General features: G+C 42.8%; 1 long non-coding RNA gene across 8 annotated transcripts in view; it reads right to left on the bottom strand.

Moving 5' to 3' along the window:
* LOC111556558 overlaps positions 1-18,796 on the bottom strand; it is a 415,573-nt gene that overhangs the window by 57,150 nt on the left and 339,627 nt on the right. The gene's annotated exons all lie outside the window — the stretch shown is intronic.

Here is an 18,796-nt window from a genome sequence, read left to right as displayed (position 1 = left end):
TCTCTCTGTCTCAAAAATAATAAACTTAAAGGACATTATTTTGCACATTATTTTAATTAGTAAGAATGAAATGAAATTTAAAAGGAAAAAGCACTATCTTAAAATCTAACATTTGGACTCACATCTCATTGTATAATTCTTATGGAATTATAAATATTCTGATTTGTTAGCCAAACATCTAATGATCTGAAAAAAATTCCAAAGCAGGAAAGTAGAAAAGCTACAAAGTTTCCTGTTCCTTTCTCACAAATTATTTGAAAAAACCATGCAGTCTATTTGAAAGTATTTCATGATATCTAAATACATTCAGAAGGACATTCAAGAAATATTTTTGAATAAAAAACTGAGCATGAGTAGTAGTAAATGTTCCAAGTTTTTAAAATAATGAGGCTGTACTTTTTTTCAACCATAAAAGTTATAGATTATGTGCCGTCTGTATTTAAATTCAATGCTACTTAACACAGGGTCTGGCCATACATATGGGAGATGCTCGCTAAGTATTTGGAAGGAATTGACATTTCTGAGTGCCCTGGAGACCTGACTGTGCCAAGAATTAAGGGTGGGGGTGCTCTCTGTTGACTTGCTACAATTTGATTTCTCACTTTTCTGTTGGAATGAAAACGGAATTCACAAATTCCTAGAGGCTTTTACTAGGAGTGAAATTCCAAGCTTTTATGATCTTTGTCTGTAAAGGAACTTACTGGACTCCATGCCTTAGATTACTGACCCGCATCTGGATTCTAGATGGATTCATGGTTTTCCTCATAGTCTATAAATCACACATCCAAAATGAAACCTCTTTAATCCTCTCCAGCCCCAGCTGCTTGTCAGTATCTTGTTAGTCAGTGAAGAACATTATCATATAAAAAGCCTTTTTGAGTTAGGAAATATTTTTTGTTTCCCCCCATTCTTATTTATATGAATCTTATATGAATTAATTGTGTTCTTCTGCAATTAAAAACTTCCTTTCCTACTAGACCTAAGATACATACATCTTTCTACATGTTATTGATGTTCCTGAATATTTTGTTTCAAGTATGTGATAGACAATAATTCTTATATTGAAAAAATCTTCCTTTCCATGTATTGTTAGTGCTGCTGATATTGTCTTTTTAAGTAGTGTTTTCCCACTTTTTTAAATTTACTTTTACTATTACTTTTTAAATGTTTATTTATTTTTGAGAGAGAGAGAGTGAGCATGGGGGAGGAGCAGAGAGAGAGAAAGAAACACAGAATCTGAAGCAGGCTCCAGGCTCTGAGCTGTCAGCACAGAGTCTGATGAAGGGCTCAATCCCACGAACTGGGAGATCATGAGCAGAGCCGAAATCAAGAGTCAGACACTTAACTGACTGAGCTATCCAGGTGCCCCTCCCACTTATTTTTAAGGTAATATTCAATCAATACATACTTATTGTTTATTGGAAGTGTAGGACAAAACACCACCCAAAACATAACACCTTCTAGAATGCTCACCATGAGATACTGTTCTAAATATTTTACTTATGGGGCACCTGGGTGGCTTGGTCGGTTAAGTGTCTGCCTTTGGCTCAGGTCAATGATCTCATGGTTTGTGAGTCTGAGCCCTGATCAGGCTGTCTGCCCTCAGCACAGAGCCTGCTTTGGATCCTCTGTACCCGCCCCCTCTCTCCTCTTCTCTGACTTGCACTCTCTCTCAGTGTTTCTCTCAAGTAAATAAACTTTAAAATAACTAAATATTTTACTTATAGAAACTCACACAATCCTCTTGTATTAGTTTTCACTGCTGCTATAACAAATTATCACAAGGTTAGTGAAATAAAACAATATACATGTCTCATCTTACAGTTTGGTAGTTTAAGAGTTCCACGGGGTCTCACTGGGCTCAAGTCAAGGTGGCAGGAAGGTTGAGTTTTGTTTCTAGAAGCTCTAGGAAGGAACGCTTCCTTTCCTTTCCCAGCTTCCAGACTGTGCACGTTCCTAGGCTCACAGCCTCTTCCTCCTTCTTGAAAGCCAGCCACACAGCACGCCTCAAACACAGCTTCCATTGTCACCTCTCTGTCTCAGACTCCCTTCTTCTACCTCTCTCTTCCACTTGGAAGGATGCTTGGGCCCAGCTCAGTAACCCCACATAACCTCCCTATTTGAAGGTCAGCTGATGAGCAACCTTAATTCCCTCTGCAACTTAACCTCCCTCTGCTATAGAAAGCAACACACTCAGTTTCTGGGCATCGGGATTTTAGGCATATTATTCTACCAGACCTCTTAACGACACTAAAGTACCCACGAGGGCTACTGTTGTGTTTGCCCCCACTTTGTATACAAGGCATAGAGAAGCTATGTAAATTTCCTGCGATCACAAAGCTATGCTTTGAGGGGCGCCTGGGTGGCTGAGTCAGTTAAGCGTCTGACTCTTGATTTCGGCTCAGGTCATGATCTCACAGTTCGTGGGATTGAACCCCTCATCAAGCTTTGTGCTGATAGCTCAGATTCTCTCTCCCTGGGATTCTCTCTCTCCACCGCTCCCTCACTTGTGCAAATGTGCTCTCAAACTAAACAATAAATAAATAAAACTTAAATAGAATAAACAAACAAACAACCATTAAAAAAAAAGCAAAAACAAAAACACAAAGTTAAGGTTTGAACCCAGGCAGTCTGGTTCTGGAGCTGTTGCTCTTAACAGCTACCTTGACGTCAAGATAACTCAACATCAGTGTGCTGTTGTACTTTTTACTTTAATGTCTTTATTTTTGGGTACTTCTCTTTTTTTTACATAATTGTTAGATAATGATTATAATTTTGTAGCCTTTTTCCTTATTCTATTTGTAATTAACATTACTACATGAACTTGGCCCTGTATCCTTAAAATGTCTGTATGGCCTTCTAGTTCAGCGTCAGGGCCTTTGCACGTACTGTTTCCCCTGCCTTCAGCGCTCCTCTGTATATCCACACGGCTTACTCCCTTTCACTTCACTGGGAAAACGTCATCTCATCAAGCAAGCCTCCCTGACCACTGTTGCTAAAAAGCATAAACTACCACTATCGGTGCTCAAACCCTGCTTTATTTTCTTCATAGTACTTATCACTAATTGATTTCATGGAATGTACGTAAGTATGTACTCATTATTTGTCTCCCCTACTAGAATGGAATCTCTACACGGACAGGGATTTTATTTTGCTCATTGATGTAGGCATTCAGTAAGTATTCTTGAATAAACGAATGAAGAGTGAAAATTTTTAATCACAGAAAGCATTTATGAAGCTGCTACCCTAGCACGTCTCAGCTGTCCTCGTGTTCTCTTCAATACCCACTTGTAAATATAATTTTACGTATTTAATTACACCATAGTGGCAATTACACGTGCATGTGTTTTAACGAAATATTAAATCTTAGGTGTGTATCTAACCTTTCACGGATAATTTAACCTCTTTGAGCTCATTTCCTAGTTAGGAAAAGAATATTTAGATTATTATGTTAAATATAATAACATAAGCAAAGTACCCAGATAATCCGTGACAAATAGTTGTTACTAAGCAAATTATTAGTTTCCTTTGCTTTGATTCCATTTCCAATATATTGCTCTTACAAAATAATGCTTCACTGAACATTTGTTATTGATATTTTTGTATTTATTTGCTTTTGGATAAATAACCAGGAGTGGTATTCCTGTGTTGGAGTGGCTCAAAATCTTAACTAAATTAATAAAATTCAATCCACTTAGGATAAATATTCATCTCGGTTTTAAGTGTGAATTTCCCTAAGGACAGATAACTGGTATTTTTCTTTATATTGTATTTTATTTAGAGTATAAGTGTTTTATTATTTCACAAATATTTTCTCCTATTCCTAATAATATTTTAAGTCTTCTGAGGTATAAACTCTATTTTATGCCTTAAAACTATTCAGTGTTTTGCTTAAAATTGGGAAATGATTTCAACCCTTTCTGGGACAAGTGGATTGCTCACTTACTCTAGCTCTGGATCTCCTTTGAATTTCTTAGAATTGATGCCCAAATTATTTCCTTCTAAGTTTTTTTTTTTTAATTTGACAAATCTTTCTAATTTAATAGTTGCTCTTAAAAATAGATTCATCATCAGTTTGTTGCTATAGTTGTTAATATCTTTTCTGGTCTTAATTTAGTCACAGCATCTGTGCAAATGGTACGAAAGTTATTTATTACTCTATCATCCAGAGGGGACGCTTGATTCCTGACATTTATATTCCCTCGAATATAAAAACCAGATAAAAAGAAAATCAAACTTCATGCTCTGGGAACTGAACAGATTGCTTACCATGGTTAGTAAGAGAATGCCCTCCCCCGCCTCCTCTCCCTGAATTATAAATACTTTTTCATGGATTGTGTCCCTGAGTAACCAGATAGTTTTCTTTTACATCGCATTTGTTAGAATAATTTGAACTGGGGAGAAAAAAAAAAAAAAACCTGTTGGGCTGGCAAAATAGCTGAATGGTTGAGAGAAGAGTCTTTGAAGCCCTCAGCCCTGGGTGGGTCATCGACATCTCTGGACCCGTGTCAGTCACTTTGCCTCTACCCGGCAGACTCCTGAGCTGTCCGTGAGGAATAGTGGTCACTAACTAGCTCACAGCTTGCGCAAGGAGTAGATGAGTAATTGTATGCAAAGTGTATGCAAAATATCACACATTTCCTAAGTGCCCCCAATGTTACCTATTATAATCCTAAGGTAGAAATAAAATGAACTGCGCATGCAACACTGTGTCCATCCGAGTCATCGCTGCAAGCTTTCACAGGGTCCCCTGCCTTCTCATTGCACCTCTCCCTATTCGCCTGAGGATTTGGATGCTTTACTGAACGGCCAGGCATCAGTGGTTGTTTTAACTTCTGCACTTAATTATACTTTTGAAAAAGGCTTGCTCTTCCTGTTCTAGCATAATAGAGAGAACTCTGGTTTAGTTACACTGATAGTTACATAGAAACGCAGACTCTACATGACCAATAGGATTAATCAGGGCAGGATTAGAACTCAAGCTGAAGAGATTGTTACCTTCTCCTTAGAGGGAGCTAGTTGAGGCATAAGGAAGGGCTTCTCATATTTGGCAGACCCCATACCCAGGCCATATATGATCATGTCAGACCACCAGTCAAGGGGCAGAAAAAAACCTGAGATTGTAGAACAGAAAGAAATCTCTATTATGAGCCTCCATGCCACTGAGACTACAGTACTTAGTTTCATTTGATTTGAGGAGCCTCTGTCTTTCCCCCCAGATTTGTCCCTGAGTTCTGGGCTGGGGGTAGGTGATGCTGTGCTAAGGCCTGTCACCTGTCACCTACAGATGCTGACATTTGTGGGATGCCCTTCTTCACACCACGTTTATCTCCGATTGGTCTCTGCAGGTTGCTGACTGCCTGGTGCATGTTCCTACCTGAAAGACTTTTTAGGTGCCTCAAATCTCTTTGCTCCCTCTCAAGTGCCGGGGATTTAATCTGAAGCTCTATTTCCATGCCAGGCCGCCAGACGCTCTGAGGGACTGCCTGGGACCCTGGATGACCCTCTGCCGCTCTGGGCTGTCCCAGGGTTTCTCAGCTGCTTTCAGGCCCTGTGAGGACAAGGACATTCTGCAAGGCAGCTCTGGCCAGGCTTTGCTGACACAAGGGCACCCAGACTTTCTCCTCTGGATCTGTGTCTCTTGGGGTTCTGGGCTCCCCTCTTGATTCCTCACTCCTCTTTGGAGGTGCTATCATTTGTCAAGCTTCTTTTTTTTTTTTTTTGAGACACCCACAAGTTCTACACAAACCTTGCTTCCTCTCAGACTCTCTCTTTCTAGCCTGGCCCAGGGAACCTTCACGAGACCTCAGGATGGGAATGCTTTACCTGACGCAGCACACATTCTTCCAAATCCACAATTTATGCTTTCTATTTCTCCTAAAGTCTTTTGAGTCACAGGAAGTTGTGAGATGGCGGAAAATGTAAAATAACAAGCTGTCAAAGATCAGGAAGGGAGTGGAAATTTAAAAGGGGAAGCTTTTAAAGACAAAAGTCACATCAGATGCAATAAAAATTATCAGAAAAATCGAGTTCAATATTAAGGAACATGTCATACATTTTAGAGAAGCTCACCCCAAATGAAAAAGGTAGAAAAAAGGTTCCTTCTGGTTCCTTCTCTCAAACTCAATATTGGAGACACCATGGAAGCAGCAAGGAAGGGTATGATTCTAACATTTCACATTAAACGCTGGGATATCCCTGTGGAGACAGAGAGGGACTGTTTCCCCAGGAGGGAGAGAGGAGCAAATATGTTGGAGGAGGAACCAGCATCTGGGGGTGAAGTTGGGGAGCTTCCCAGCGGTGTTCTCTTTCTCCTCCCACCTTACATTTGAGGACCTCTGCCTGTCTCTTCAACAGCGGATTAAAAAAACAAAGGCAAAAATAAAAACAAACATAAAACCAAAAATTCCCCTCAGTGCCAGCCCAGTGCTGCCAGGGTCAAGGCCATGTTGGTGCTCACTCTGGTGAGGGGGAAATGACAGCCAGACGGCAGAGTGGTGGATGGTGCTGGGCATTTTATCACTTTTCCCCCCTTCACATTTAGGGCCAGGGAATGAAAGTCAAGGCAGAAAACTTCTCATGGGGTCAGGGGATAGGAGCGATACAGAAAAGGATGGGCAGAGGCAAGTTGTGGAACCACGGTCTTCCACTTTGGTGTATGTCTTTTTCTTCTCCAAGCACATAAGGAGAGGCACACCAACTAAGAATGAGCATTTGGCTCCTTCTCCCATATCATATTACTAACCAGGGAAATATAGCTCATAGCAGACACTCGAAAAAAAAAGACTATACAGGGGGGCCTGGGTGGCACAGTCGGTTAAGCGTCCGACTTCAGCCAGGTCACGATCTCAGGGTCCGTGAGTTCGAGCCCCGCATCAGGCTCTGGGCTGATGGCTCGGAGCCTGGAGCCTGTTTCCGATTCTGTGTCTCCCTCTCTCTCTGCCCCTCCCCCGTTCATGCTCTGTCTCTCTCTGTCCCAAAAATAAATTAAAATAATAATAATAATAATAATAATAATAATAATAATAATAAAAGACTATACAAAGAATAATCTATACCATGTACAACAGGATTCATGGCCCTAATAAGACAAACACTTAAAAAAATGTTTTTTAATGTTTATTCATTTTTTGAGAGAGATGGAGACAGAGTGTGAGTGAGTGAGGGGCAGAGAGAGAGACACACAGAATCCGAAGCAGGCTCCAGACTCTGAGCTGTCAGCACAGAGCCCAACGAGGGGCTTGAACCCACGAACTATGAGATCATGACCTGAGCTGAAGTTGGATGCTTAACTGACTGAGCCACCCAGGCACCCCACAAGTCAAACATTTAATAATTATTTATATCTTCAAAGAGATTTGGAAGAATATTGTTGAATAAATAACAAAACAAGCTGTTATGAAGCAGAATCAAGTGGAAAAAATTGGGTAAGAAAAATATAATTACTGAAATAAGGAACTTAATAAATGAGCGTACGACTTACGGATACAGCTGAAAAATTAGTGGGTCACAGGATTAAGCTAAGGAACTCCCACAAAAGGCACCAAGATGGCATAAAGAGATTCAAAATCTAAAAGAAAAAATAAGAGATATGGAGGATAGAATGGAAGTGATACCATCCAAATGACAGGAGCTTCCAGAAAGGAAAAAATATATGTAACAGGGAAAAAAGTATTTGGAAAAAAATTCCAAGAATCTCCTTGAACTTCAGATTGAGAGAACCCATAGCCAAACAGGTTAGATAAGAAAAAAAAATCACACCTGATGCATTAGAGACACTAAGTACAAACAGAAAAGTCTAAACGTTTCCATTGGGAAGGAGCATATCACTTACAAAGGAGTAAGACTCATAAATGGCACCTGACTTCCCAGAGAAATACTAGATGCAAGACAATGCAGCAGTGTTGAATTTTTATGTAGTGAATGTGCCATCCAGGTAAATTATTATTTAAATACTAGGGGGCAATAAAGATGTGGGATGTAGAAAGAGATCCTCAGTTATACGCAACCATAGACGTTTTACTGCACGGAGATCCTCTTTGAAAATACTCTTGGAGGAAGTTCTCTGAGGAAAAGAGGAATCCAGAAGAACGTGATAAAATATGTGGAATAAAAGGGTGGGTGTTTGTGTCCCCTCAAAGTTCCTATGTGGAAATCCTGTCCCTCATGTCACGGTTTTAGGAGGTGGTACCTTTGGGAGGTGATTAAGGTTAGATAAGTTCAGGTGGGTAGAGCCCTCAGGAATGCAGGATCCTAACAGTCCCTCGGGAGGGATCTTGCTTCCTCTCCCTATCCTCTGTTCGAGGCTACAAGGAACAGGTGGATATCTGCATCCCAGAAGAGGGCTCTCAGCAGAACCTGACCGTGCTGGCATTCTGATCTCCAACTTCCAGTCCCCAGGACTGTGAGATATAAATATCTGTCACTTAAGTCACCCAGTCTATAGTAAGTTGCTATGGCAGCCCGAACTAAAATAATAAATAACTCATTGACGCTCATTATTATTTCCAGAGAAAGGACTAAAAACATATACTCAGAATGATCTAGAACTAAATTACAGCTGATTAAAAACATAGTTGGAGGGGCGCCTGGGTGGCGCAGTCGGTTAAGCGTCCGACTTCAGCCAGGTCATGATCTCGCGGTCCGGGAGTTCAAGCCCCGCGTCAGGCTCTGGGCTGATGGCTCAGAGCCTGGAGCCTGTTTTCGATTCTGTGTCTCCCTCTCTCTCTGCCCCTCCCCCGTTCATGCTCTGTCTCTCTCTGTCCCAAAAATAAATAAACGTTGAAAAAAAAAATTTAAAAAAAAAACATAGTTGGGGAAAAGGCTTGTGACCATTGGAATGTGAAGGGCTTGTTATAGTGATTCCATTTTGCTATATACACATAGGTTTACATAGGATACTGTGTGTGTGTGTGTGTGTGTGTGTTTAATGTGCTGCGTATTTCTCTCTCCTTATTTTTTCCTAAAGTTTACTTATTTATTTTGAGAGAGAGAGAGAGAGAGAGAGAGAGAGAGAGAGCGCGAGCACACATATGAGTGGGGGAGAGTACTTGTTATGTAGTGGATGTGACATTAACAATTTAAGAAATTGAAAGATAAATATAAATTCAACTTTTGATCTTAAATCAGGCATAACCATTAAATGATACAAATAGAATATGCAACTTTCAAATCAGAAAAGGAGAACCCGATCTATTTTTTCAAGGGCAGGAAAACAGGAAAAGGAAGTAGAAAGAAAGTACAGTAAATAGAAAATATGAAAATTGTGGTGGAAATATATTCCAATATACAAATGGGTTAGCTTACTGAACAAAAGACAGCGTGTTCTAGGGGCACCTCAAGTCAGTCGGTTGAGTGGTCCACTCTTGATTTCAGCTCAGGTCATGATCCCAGGGTCATGGGATCAAGTCCCACGTTGGGCTCTGTGCTGACAGTGCGGAGCCTGCTTGAGATTCCGCACTGCACCCCCCCCATTCCTTGCCCCTCCCCAACTTGTGCTATCTCTCTCTCTCTCAAATAAAATAAAGTAAAAAATATAAAAAGCATGTTCTATGAATATACTTTTTAAAAGAAACACGTTTAAAACTAAAGGATACAGATAATTTGCAAATAAATATATGGAGAAATACAAACTGGACAAAGGTCTGACAGCAATTTTGATATGAAAGGTGGAATTCAAGGGGAAAAATATCATTAGGGTAACGTGGAACATAAAAAAACAATAAATCCAGAAACTACTTAGAAACATATATGTACCCTACAAAAGAGGCTAAAATAAAAGCTACCAAGAGAACTATGGGGGAAAATAAATAAAACCATACTTAACAGCCACACATTTAAACATATACCTTTCAGAAACTGCTAAATTAAGCAAAATGTAAATGCCTTACACAATAACTTTGGTGAAAGAGAAAAATCACTAGCAAAATTGCAAGACAAATGAAGACACATGTTAAATTTGTGGGCCCAGCTAATGTGGTACTGAGTGAAATGTAGAGCTCTAAGAATTATTTATGAGAAAACAACACAGACAAAGACAAGATTGGCCGTTTCATAAACTGGACAAAAGATTAACAGAGCAAACTGAACAACGAAAGAGGAAAGACGGGATGAATACAAGGGCAGAAATAGATGAAGGACAGGATCGTAGCAGCTAGTGACTGCCAGCTAAGAGATGAAAAAAAAAAAAAAGAATTCAGAGACGGAGAAACAAAGATAAAAAGTCTGGGAGTGGACATCCCATCTCCTTAAATGTGGAACTGAGACTAAATGTGAGGATCCCAAAGACAGAAGAGAATGCGACTGTTGGAAACCATCCTTTGTTGGAACAGTAAGGACTTTCACTGTGTTAGGCTGAATGATGCCCCCTAAAGGTTAACCACGTCCTCACTGCTGGAACCCGAGACTGTTACCTTTAATGGCAAATGGGACTTGGTCGAAGTGATTACATTCGGGATGTTTGGGTGGAGAGATCACCGTCCATTATTGGATGATGCATGCAATCACATATATTCTTATTTTTTTTTTAAGTTTGTTTATTTATTTACTTATTTAGAGCACAAGCAGGGGGAAGGGCAGAGAGAGAAGGCTCCAGAGGATCCGAAGCAGGCTCTGTGCTGACAGTAGAGAGCCTGACGTGGGGCTCAAACCCACAAACTGTGAGATCGTGACCTGATCTGAAGTCGGATGCTTAACTGACTGAGCCACCCAGGAGCCCCTCACATCTGTTCTTATAAGCCAGAGTTAGAGGGAGACTTGACACAGAGGACAGATGAAGAGAAGCCATGTGACCACAGAGGCAGAGACTGCAATGGTACAGCTGTGTCCCGAGGAAGGCTGGCCGCCTCCAGAAGGTGGAAGAGGCAAGGCAAGGACCCCCTCCCAGAGCCTCCGGAGAGTGTGGCACTGCCCACATCTTGATGTTGGACTTGATTTTGACACTGATTTGGGGCTTCTGGCTTCTAGAACAGGAAGTGAATAGATTTCTGTCGTTTAAGCCACCAAACATCTGGTAATTTGTTACAGCACCCATGGGAAAATAATATCATAACCAATGGAAATTTGAAGCGGGAAGAGGGGGAGGGAGAGGGAAGAAGTACAATGCAGTAATTCCCTCCTCCTCTCCATCAGAGTCAGTAAGTATTGTTTAAAGTTAAATAAAAAGACCTCTAACGACCCCACCCCTTAACATTTCCATCTTTTTTGTACAAATAGTTATCTTTTGTAGAATATCTCCGATGTTTAGAAATTCATCTGTTGAAATCCTAAAGCCCAATGCGATGGCATTAGGAGGCGGGGCCTTGGGAAGGTGATCGGTCGTGAGGGTGCATGAAGGGAACTGGTGCCTCAGCAAGGCAGAGGCTTGCTCCCCTCCCACCTGTGAGGACACAGCAAGAAGGTGCTGTCTACGAACCAGAAAGCGGGCCCCTTCCCAAACGACAAATCTGCTGGTGCCATGCTCCTGGCCTCCCTGGCCTCCAGCACTGTGAGGAGTAGATTTCTGTCATTTGCAAGCTACTCCCTCTGTAAGTATTTCACTGCAGCAGCAGAAATGGACTAAGGCAGGAGGTTTGTAGAGGATGGAAATCAGGCTGTTCAAGAGCCCATTAGCATCCCATCACCAGTTTGCATCGCTGTCGGGGAAGAGGAGGGTGAAGGGTAATACTCCCTTTGGGGTGCTGGCGGCCCCGTGGCTGAGTAAGTGCAGACTGACTTCATGAAGTTTCCAAAATAAAGCAAGTGACACTCTGTGCTCCCTCAGACTGTCCACATTCCCTCAGGTTGTTAGCTGCTTGCCAGAAAGCATCTTTGAGTGGCAGGGACACCGTGCTTCTGTCGGTCCCCAAGGGGGTCTGGCGCTGACTGTGCACTTACCATAGCAGATTTGTGCCTGGCGGTCTCTAGGTGATGGTGGAGAGTGACACTGTTCACAACTAGCCCTCTTTTTTTCCTCTGTTGTGACACCCTGGGCCACTTGCATGGTTAACTGCCCAGCACAGGTAAGGAACCAGCTAGTTCTGCGGAATGACCCTGGAGTGGGGAGAGGGGGGAAGGGAAATTTGAGGTTTATTTCTGTTGGGCCTCTAATTTGTTGTGTGCCCCCTGAAAAAGAATTAATCTCATTTCCTTGTATCTTTTGTCTCGTCTATAAATGAGATGGTTGGACCGGAGCAAAATTCTTTACGGTTTTATCATTCTGTGACACTGACACGTAACATTTAAGCAGCGGCAATGTTCTGGATGCTTCCACCTATATATGTGCAATTATAAATAAGAGTAGTCAGCAGTGATCCTTTTGGAAGGTTGGAGCTGAAACTCTTCAAAGTGCTTTTGCAAAAATATTATCTCAAGGTAAATGACATGTATCTCTCTATTAGGTGGTAAAGGACAGGAATGGAATTTATATGCTGCTGCTGCTTTATGCCCATATTTTATTGACTTTGTTAAACTTTGCATTTAAACACGGTATAGGTCTGTAATTTATCGGAAGATTAAATGGCAGTGCCATGTGATGCAGGCAGATGAGACGGAAAGGTTACATTTGCATGAATCCATGCTTTTGTTTTCAGTTTTAGGTTCTGAATTATAATGGAACCCTTTCCCCTGCCATTAACTCATTATACGTATGTCTTGATTAGATGATAATCTGTTTGGAACTAGGAGCTGTTTTTCCTGCTCTTCAAGAAGTATTCCATCAATGGTTGAAGGGAGGAGGGCTGGAGGACATCATCGTACCATGTGCGTGGACACTGCTTGGATTCACAGTCTAGTCTCAGTGCAGCCAGCCCTCTGTTGGTGGTCCATTCTTCAGGTGATTTTGCTCACCTTCCCCCCCATTTCCCTTACATATGGTTCCAAACCTTCATCGTTTCCCAGAAGCCACCTTTACAACCCTTGCTGCCTTCGCTCTCAGCAAAGGACTCCAACACCTACGTGAGTGAGGAAAACGAGGTCGCACCAGGGGAAGGGTGCTTACACTCACTGACACTGTGCTGAGTACAGGTTGGTGCCCACAGACTGTAACACCCTCCCACAGTGCTATTAAGTGGAGCAGCCGGCTGGCTGGGAGTTCTGGGATCTGGGAGCCCATCAGCAATCACATTACACCTGGCGGTGTTATTGTTGGCATGTTACGGCAAAGTACGCGATCTAGTGTCGTGCTCTGTGTCACAGACCCGAACTCCTCCAACTCTTATTCCTCCTTCCTTAAAACCTAGGAAAATGTCTGTAGACCTATCCCTTTTCTCCTCCCTCTGGCAGGATCCTTCTTTTCCAAGGCGCCCTTGCAACAACGCATTTGATCATATCATCCCCTGCCTTCTGTCTCCAAGAGCTTGCTTTTTCTCTTGCATCTTTAGTTTCTCTCTCTACTTGGTTCCTTTCTGTCAGTCCAATTCATTCTGGTGTTCATTTATTCAGATCAGATTGAATTACTGATCCTAATTCTTCCCTCCTCTTTCCTAGGATTCGAAGTCCACCCCTCTGCCACACAAATTGTGGTATCCCCTTGCTTTCATTTCTCTGGGTCTGTTTTCTCATCTGCTGAATGCATTGGTGGGACAAGATCAAATTCTTTATAGCTTCAATATTCTGCAACACACTGAATATTTAATCAGCAGCAATAATACAGACATTCCTATCTGTATATTTGTTTCTTGTTTAGTGTCATAATCCCAAATAATAGTGGGCAGAGGATACTTTCTTACCTCACTGATGTTGGGCTTGCTCACGGGACTTGCTGTGACCAGTGCAATGCGCATAGAGAAGGTAGCGTGCCAATCACGGCCAAAGCTTCAAGAAGCATGGCGTGATTCTGCTTGCCTTTTTGTTTTCCAGTGGTCTGCTAAGAGGAGAATATGACCCAGGCAGCTTCTAGCCCAAGAAGAATGAGGAAACACCTGGTGCAGAACTGAATGCAACCCATGGCTTGGAGCCAAGCCCAGCCAAGCTCATCCAAGATCAGCTGAACTCAAGCTGACCCACAGATCCAGGGGCAGGAAAGAAATGCTTGTTGTTTTAAGACATTGAGTTTTAGGATGATTTGTTATGCAGCATTATTGCAATAAGAACTAATGAATACACTACCCAATCCATTTTTTTCCATCCAACAATTGTTCATTGGGTAACTAACGGGTGCCAGACACGTGTAGGCTTCAGGGTGGTTGCAAACAGAGGCAGGTTCTGGGCTGGCCTTTTTGGCCGCTTGTCACAGGCCTCAGGGGTGGGTGGGGCAGGCTGGCTTTCACCTGCAGCTGGACCGACATCGGGTGTTCCACTGAACTGCATATCCTGCCTTTTCATTCTCTGCATCCTGTTTGGTATTGCTTGGGCCAAAGCTTTTCCATCTTAGCTACAGATGCATTACATTGTTTTCGCTGGAGGCCAATAATTTCATAATTTTCTCCGAGAAAACTCTGTGTCCTCATTTTTGTTTTTTCCCTGTTTTCTTTTCTTTTCTTCCTTCTTTCCTTCCTTCCTTCCTTCTTTTATTTTTTCTTTTATTTTCTTTTTTCTCTCCCTCTCTCCCTCCCTCCCCCTTCCTTCCTCCCTCCCTTCCTGCCTTCCTTCCTTCCTTCCCTCCGTTTCTTCCTTCCTTCCTTCCCTCCTTTTCTTCCTTCCTTCCCTCCTTTTCTTTCTTCTTTCTTTCTTTCTTTCTTTCTTTCTTTCTTTCTTTCTTTCTTTCTTTCTTTCTTTCTTTCTTTCTTAGAAAGAGAGAGCACACACATGTGAACAGGGGAGGGGCAGAGAGAAAGGGAGAGAGAGAATCCCAGGAAGGCTCCATGCTCAGCAGTGAGCCTGATGTGGGGCTCAGTCCCATGACTGCAAGATCACGACCTGAACCGAAATCAAAAGTCGAATGTTTAACCGACTGAGCCAGCCAGGCGTCCCATCCCCTGTTCTTTCAATAAAAGTTATATGCATACATAGCGTAGGGTTGGGGGATCCTATAAGGCTTGTTAAGAGAGACGGTCGCTATCCGTGAGCAGCCCCCTCATGCTCTCATCCATCATCCCAGAAGCACTTTGACTTCTTTCACCTGATTACGTGGCATTTCACCTTCTTGTCTCTAAATAATAGACTTATTGCTGTGTCCTGATCTGTCACTTAAACATATTTTATATTGACTCCTGATGGTTGACTATGAGGATCCAGCTCTTTCCTCCCTCCTCTCCCACCAAACACATTTACCTGGAGTATCACCTTTTCCCCTCAGTGATATCATCAGTTGATAATTTTATTTACGTTATACAGTATGTTCAGTATTTACATTATTATGGTTACACCAGTGCTTTTCACAGCTGAGCCCTTCTGTGGTAGGCAGCCTCTAAGACGATCCCCAGTGATCCCTGTCTACTAGTACTCAGGGCCTGTGCGTCCCCTCCCCTTGAGCAGGAGCTGGGGTCCCTGACTTGCTTCTAACAAATAGAAAATGACAGAAAAAATGAGATGTCACTTCTGAGATGAGGTTACAAATGGACTGGCTTCCATCTGTGGCACTCTTTTTTTTTTTTTTTTAAGTAATCTCTATGCCCAACGTGGGGCTCAAACTCATGACCCCGAGATCAAGAGACACATGTTCTTCTGACTGAGCCGGCCAGGCGCCCCCGGGGCAGTGCCTTTGTTCGCTCACTCTCAGTGTCTAAAGATGTCTTCCCGAATTCCCATTACATAATTTCAGAACTGGTGTGAAGGGATTTTGTAGATGGAATTAAGGTTCCTAATCATTAAGGTTCCTGACCTTAAAATGGGGAGAGTGATGAACTAAACGTTGGTGTTCCCCCCAAATTCACATTTTGAAATCCTAATGCTCAGTGTGATGGTATTAGGGGGAGGCGTTTGGGAGGTGATGAGGTCCCAAGAGTGGAGCCCTCATGATAGGACGGTGACCCCGGAGAGCTCCCTCACCCCTTCCGCCAGGTGAGGACAGAGAGAAGGCTGCAGTCTGTGAACCAGGAAGCAGATCCTCCCCACACACAGCAACTCCCAGCACCTTGAGCTTGAATTGCCCAGCCACCAGAAACGTAGGGAATGATTATTTGTTGTAGATGGCAGTTTTATTACAGGAGCCCAAATGGATTAAGACGGGCAGTTATCTTGGGTCATCCGGGAAGGCCCACTGTGACCACATGTGCCCTTAAAAGCAGAAGAGGAGGCAAAGATGAAGAAGAAGAAAAAAAGGAGGCAAGAGATAGGAGGCAGACGGGGAGACCAGAGATTTGAGGGGTGAGAAGGACTCACCACTGTGGGCTTTGAAGATGAAGGGGTCGGTGAGCCGGGAACGTGGGCAGCTTTAGAAGCCGAGTGTGAGCCCTGATCGGTAGCCAGAGAGGAAATGCGGACCCAGTCTTAGTTCACATGGAACTGAACTCTGCCCACAACTGGAGTGAGCCTGCAAATGGATTCTGCCCCAGAGCCTCCAGCCCGGCTGACATAGTAATTTCAGCAGAGACTCTGAGCCCACCTGGACGTCCGACCCACAGAGCCGTGTGATAAGAAGGGGTGTTCTTTTACGCTGCTAAATTTGCTGGGACCTTGACAGCATCTATCCATAGCGACGACACTGCGGGAAGCCAGCGGCCAAATTCTGAGCAAAGGGAATGGGGGAAGTGCTGATGTCAAGGATTCATCGCAATAAAGCGATGTTATTGAGTGAAGCTTTCTCAAAGGATTATGAGAGGTGTCATGCATTCACTCAGCAAATGCTTATGGAGGGCATGCTGGGGCTGCCGCCATGAGGGAGACCAAGTTCCTGTTTTTATGGAACTGACATTCTAGTCAGAAAAGAGGGTGTGTGGCTATTGATTATTTTTGGGCTCTGTTCTTGCAAGTCTATTCTTAACCACGGGAGACTTACTCACAGATGGCTTAATGCTTTTATGAAAATCCAAGATTATTCGACAAGCATTTGAGAAACATCGACTAAAGCCTCAGATCGCACCAGGTTCCAGGGATCAAATATGCGGTAGACAGTGATTCCAATCCTCACAAATCCTATGTAGGGAGAGGAAGGCAGACACGGAAGTGGATAGCTACTGCATAACGTGAGAGGAGACGAGAGGGGCAGGAGGCCCAAAGCGCAGTGGGTTTAGATTTCTAGAACACTGATTCAGGTGCACAATAATTAGACATTCTGACTTCACAAGCACTGGCTTTTTCTCTCTGTCCCTCAAAACAAGGAAGACACCATATTTCTTCTCATTCTCTTATTTCTGATTGCAGTGCCGATCCCTGCCGTGCACAGAGAGAATGCGCTGCCCATGAGCACTGTCTGAATTTTCACTTGTGCTCATAAAAATCAGGGATCTATTAGATATTTGGCCTTGAGCTGGACAGAAATGTTTGCGCCACAGCAGATTCAGATTTCCTGAAAGGCTTGGTTGCTCGTTTTGTGTTAGTGAGCACTACAATTTTCTGACATGTGCTATTCTCAGAGTAATCTCATCACCATTACTCATTAACTAATTTAGCGAGAGACCATTTGTTTGGGGGAGCCTTGAGTGTGTTTTAAAAATAGCTACATATTCAGGTTTCCTTGATCGTGAAAGAAGACAACAAAAAAGGAAGCTGTTGGTTTTATGCACAGAAATAACGGATTTGAAACCAACCTGTTTTGTTTTATATACAGACGTGCACATAGATGTGTGTAACTTGCACCGAAATAGTTTTATATAAGTTTGCATACAGAGCTCTCTGTGTTCTTTTTGTTAAATATTGCTCGATGGTGCTTTTACGATAGGAGCCCAAATGGATTAAGACAGGCAATTATCCTGGGTCATCCGGATAGTTGAGTTTTCTCATTAAGATCCAAAGAGATGAGAGGCATAGCTTCACATTTGTGACTCTCCTCTATTGTTTGTTTGTTGATTCAGTCAGCAATTACCTGCTACATGCCTCGCATTGTGGTAGGTCTTAAGGATATACACATGACTGTAAAAGGGTCCCAGGTTTCAAGTAACTCTGATTGAGGAGCAGGTGTCTAAGTTAATTTCTGGAGGAGAAGAATAAGGAAAACCTTCCGTGTCCTTGAGAGAATTTGGACCAGTGACAAGATGATACGCCAAGTTCTGCAACAAAAAGAATTCGAGGTAGGGGCAAAGCTTTCTCCCTGCGAGAGTGTTATCCTAGGGGACACAGAATTGCCGTAAATAGGATTCCATTAGAATGAGTCAGGCAGGAACTGGGAGTAAAAAGTGGGTGGGAGCCCTATTTAAAGAAACTGTATTATTTAGGTAACATTTGCTAACTTTAAAAAAATAATAAAAGCAAAATGTATAATGCTCAAGTCGTATACATGTGTGTTTATCAATCATGTAAAGCTAGAAATAAACACGCCTCATCGGTAGAGACTTCACTGCATGCAGTGACTCAGTGACCAAGGCTCCTTCCATAGTGTGCTTTACTACCTGGTTCCAAGGCCCCCGTGTTCTGCACCTAGTCCCCAGAAGTGACAGTGCAGATGTACGTGTGGCACTCTTACGGTTGAGGCTTGGAAGCAGCACTGAGTGCTTCTTGCTCCGGTCTACTTGCTAGGACTCAGTCACGTGACCTCACCCCACCAGAAGGAAAGCCAGAAATTAGATGAACTGTAGAATGAGAGCGAAGGAAGAGGCCAAGCCTTAATTTCTGCCACAAAAGCCTTAAGCTGAATCCCACTACTTTGGGGCCGGAAAGTCCTGGAGGGTTTTGCACCTACTTGTGCTCTTCTTCTCTGGCTGGAAAACCCTCCAACTATTTCTTAAACGATGCACGTTCTAGGTTGGTCAACATTTTCGTCTCCTGAGTCTGGACTCTTTGT

The sequence above is a fragment of the Felis catus genome, chromosome D1 (genome assembly GCF_018350175.1).
Source record: "Felis catus isolate Fca126 chromosome D1, F.catus_Fca126_mat1.0, whole genome shotgun sequence".
Lineage (NCBI taxonomy): Eukaryota > Metazoa > Chordata > Mammalia > Carnivora > Felidae > Felis > Felis catus.
This window is presented reverse-complemented; position numbering and strand designations above follow the sequence as displayed.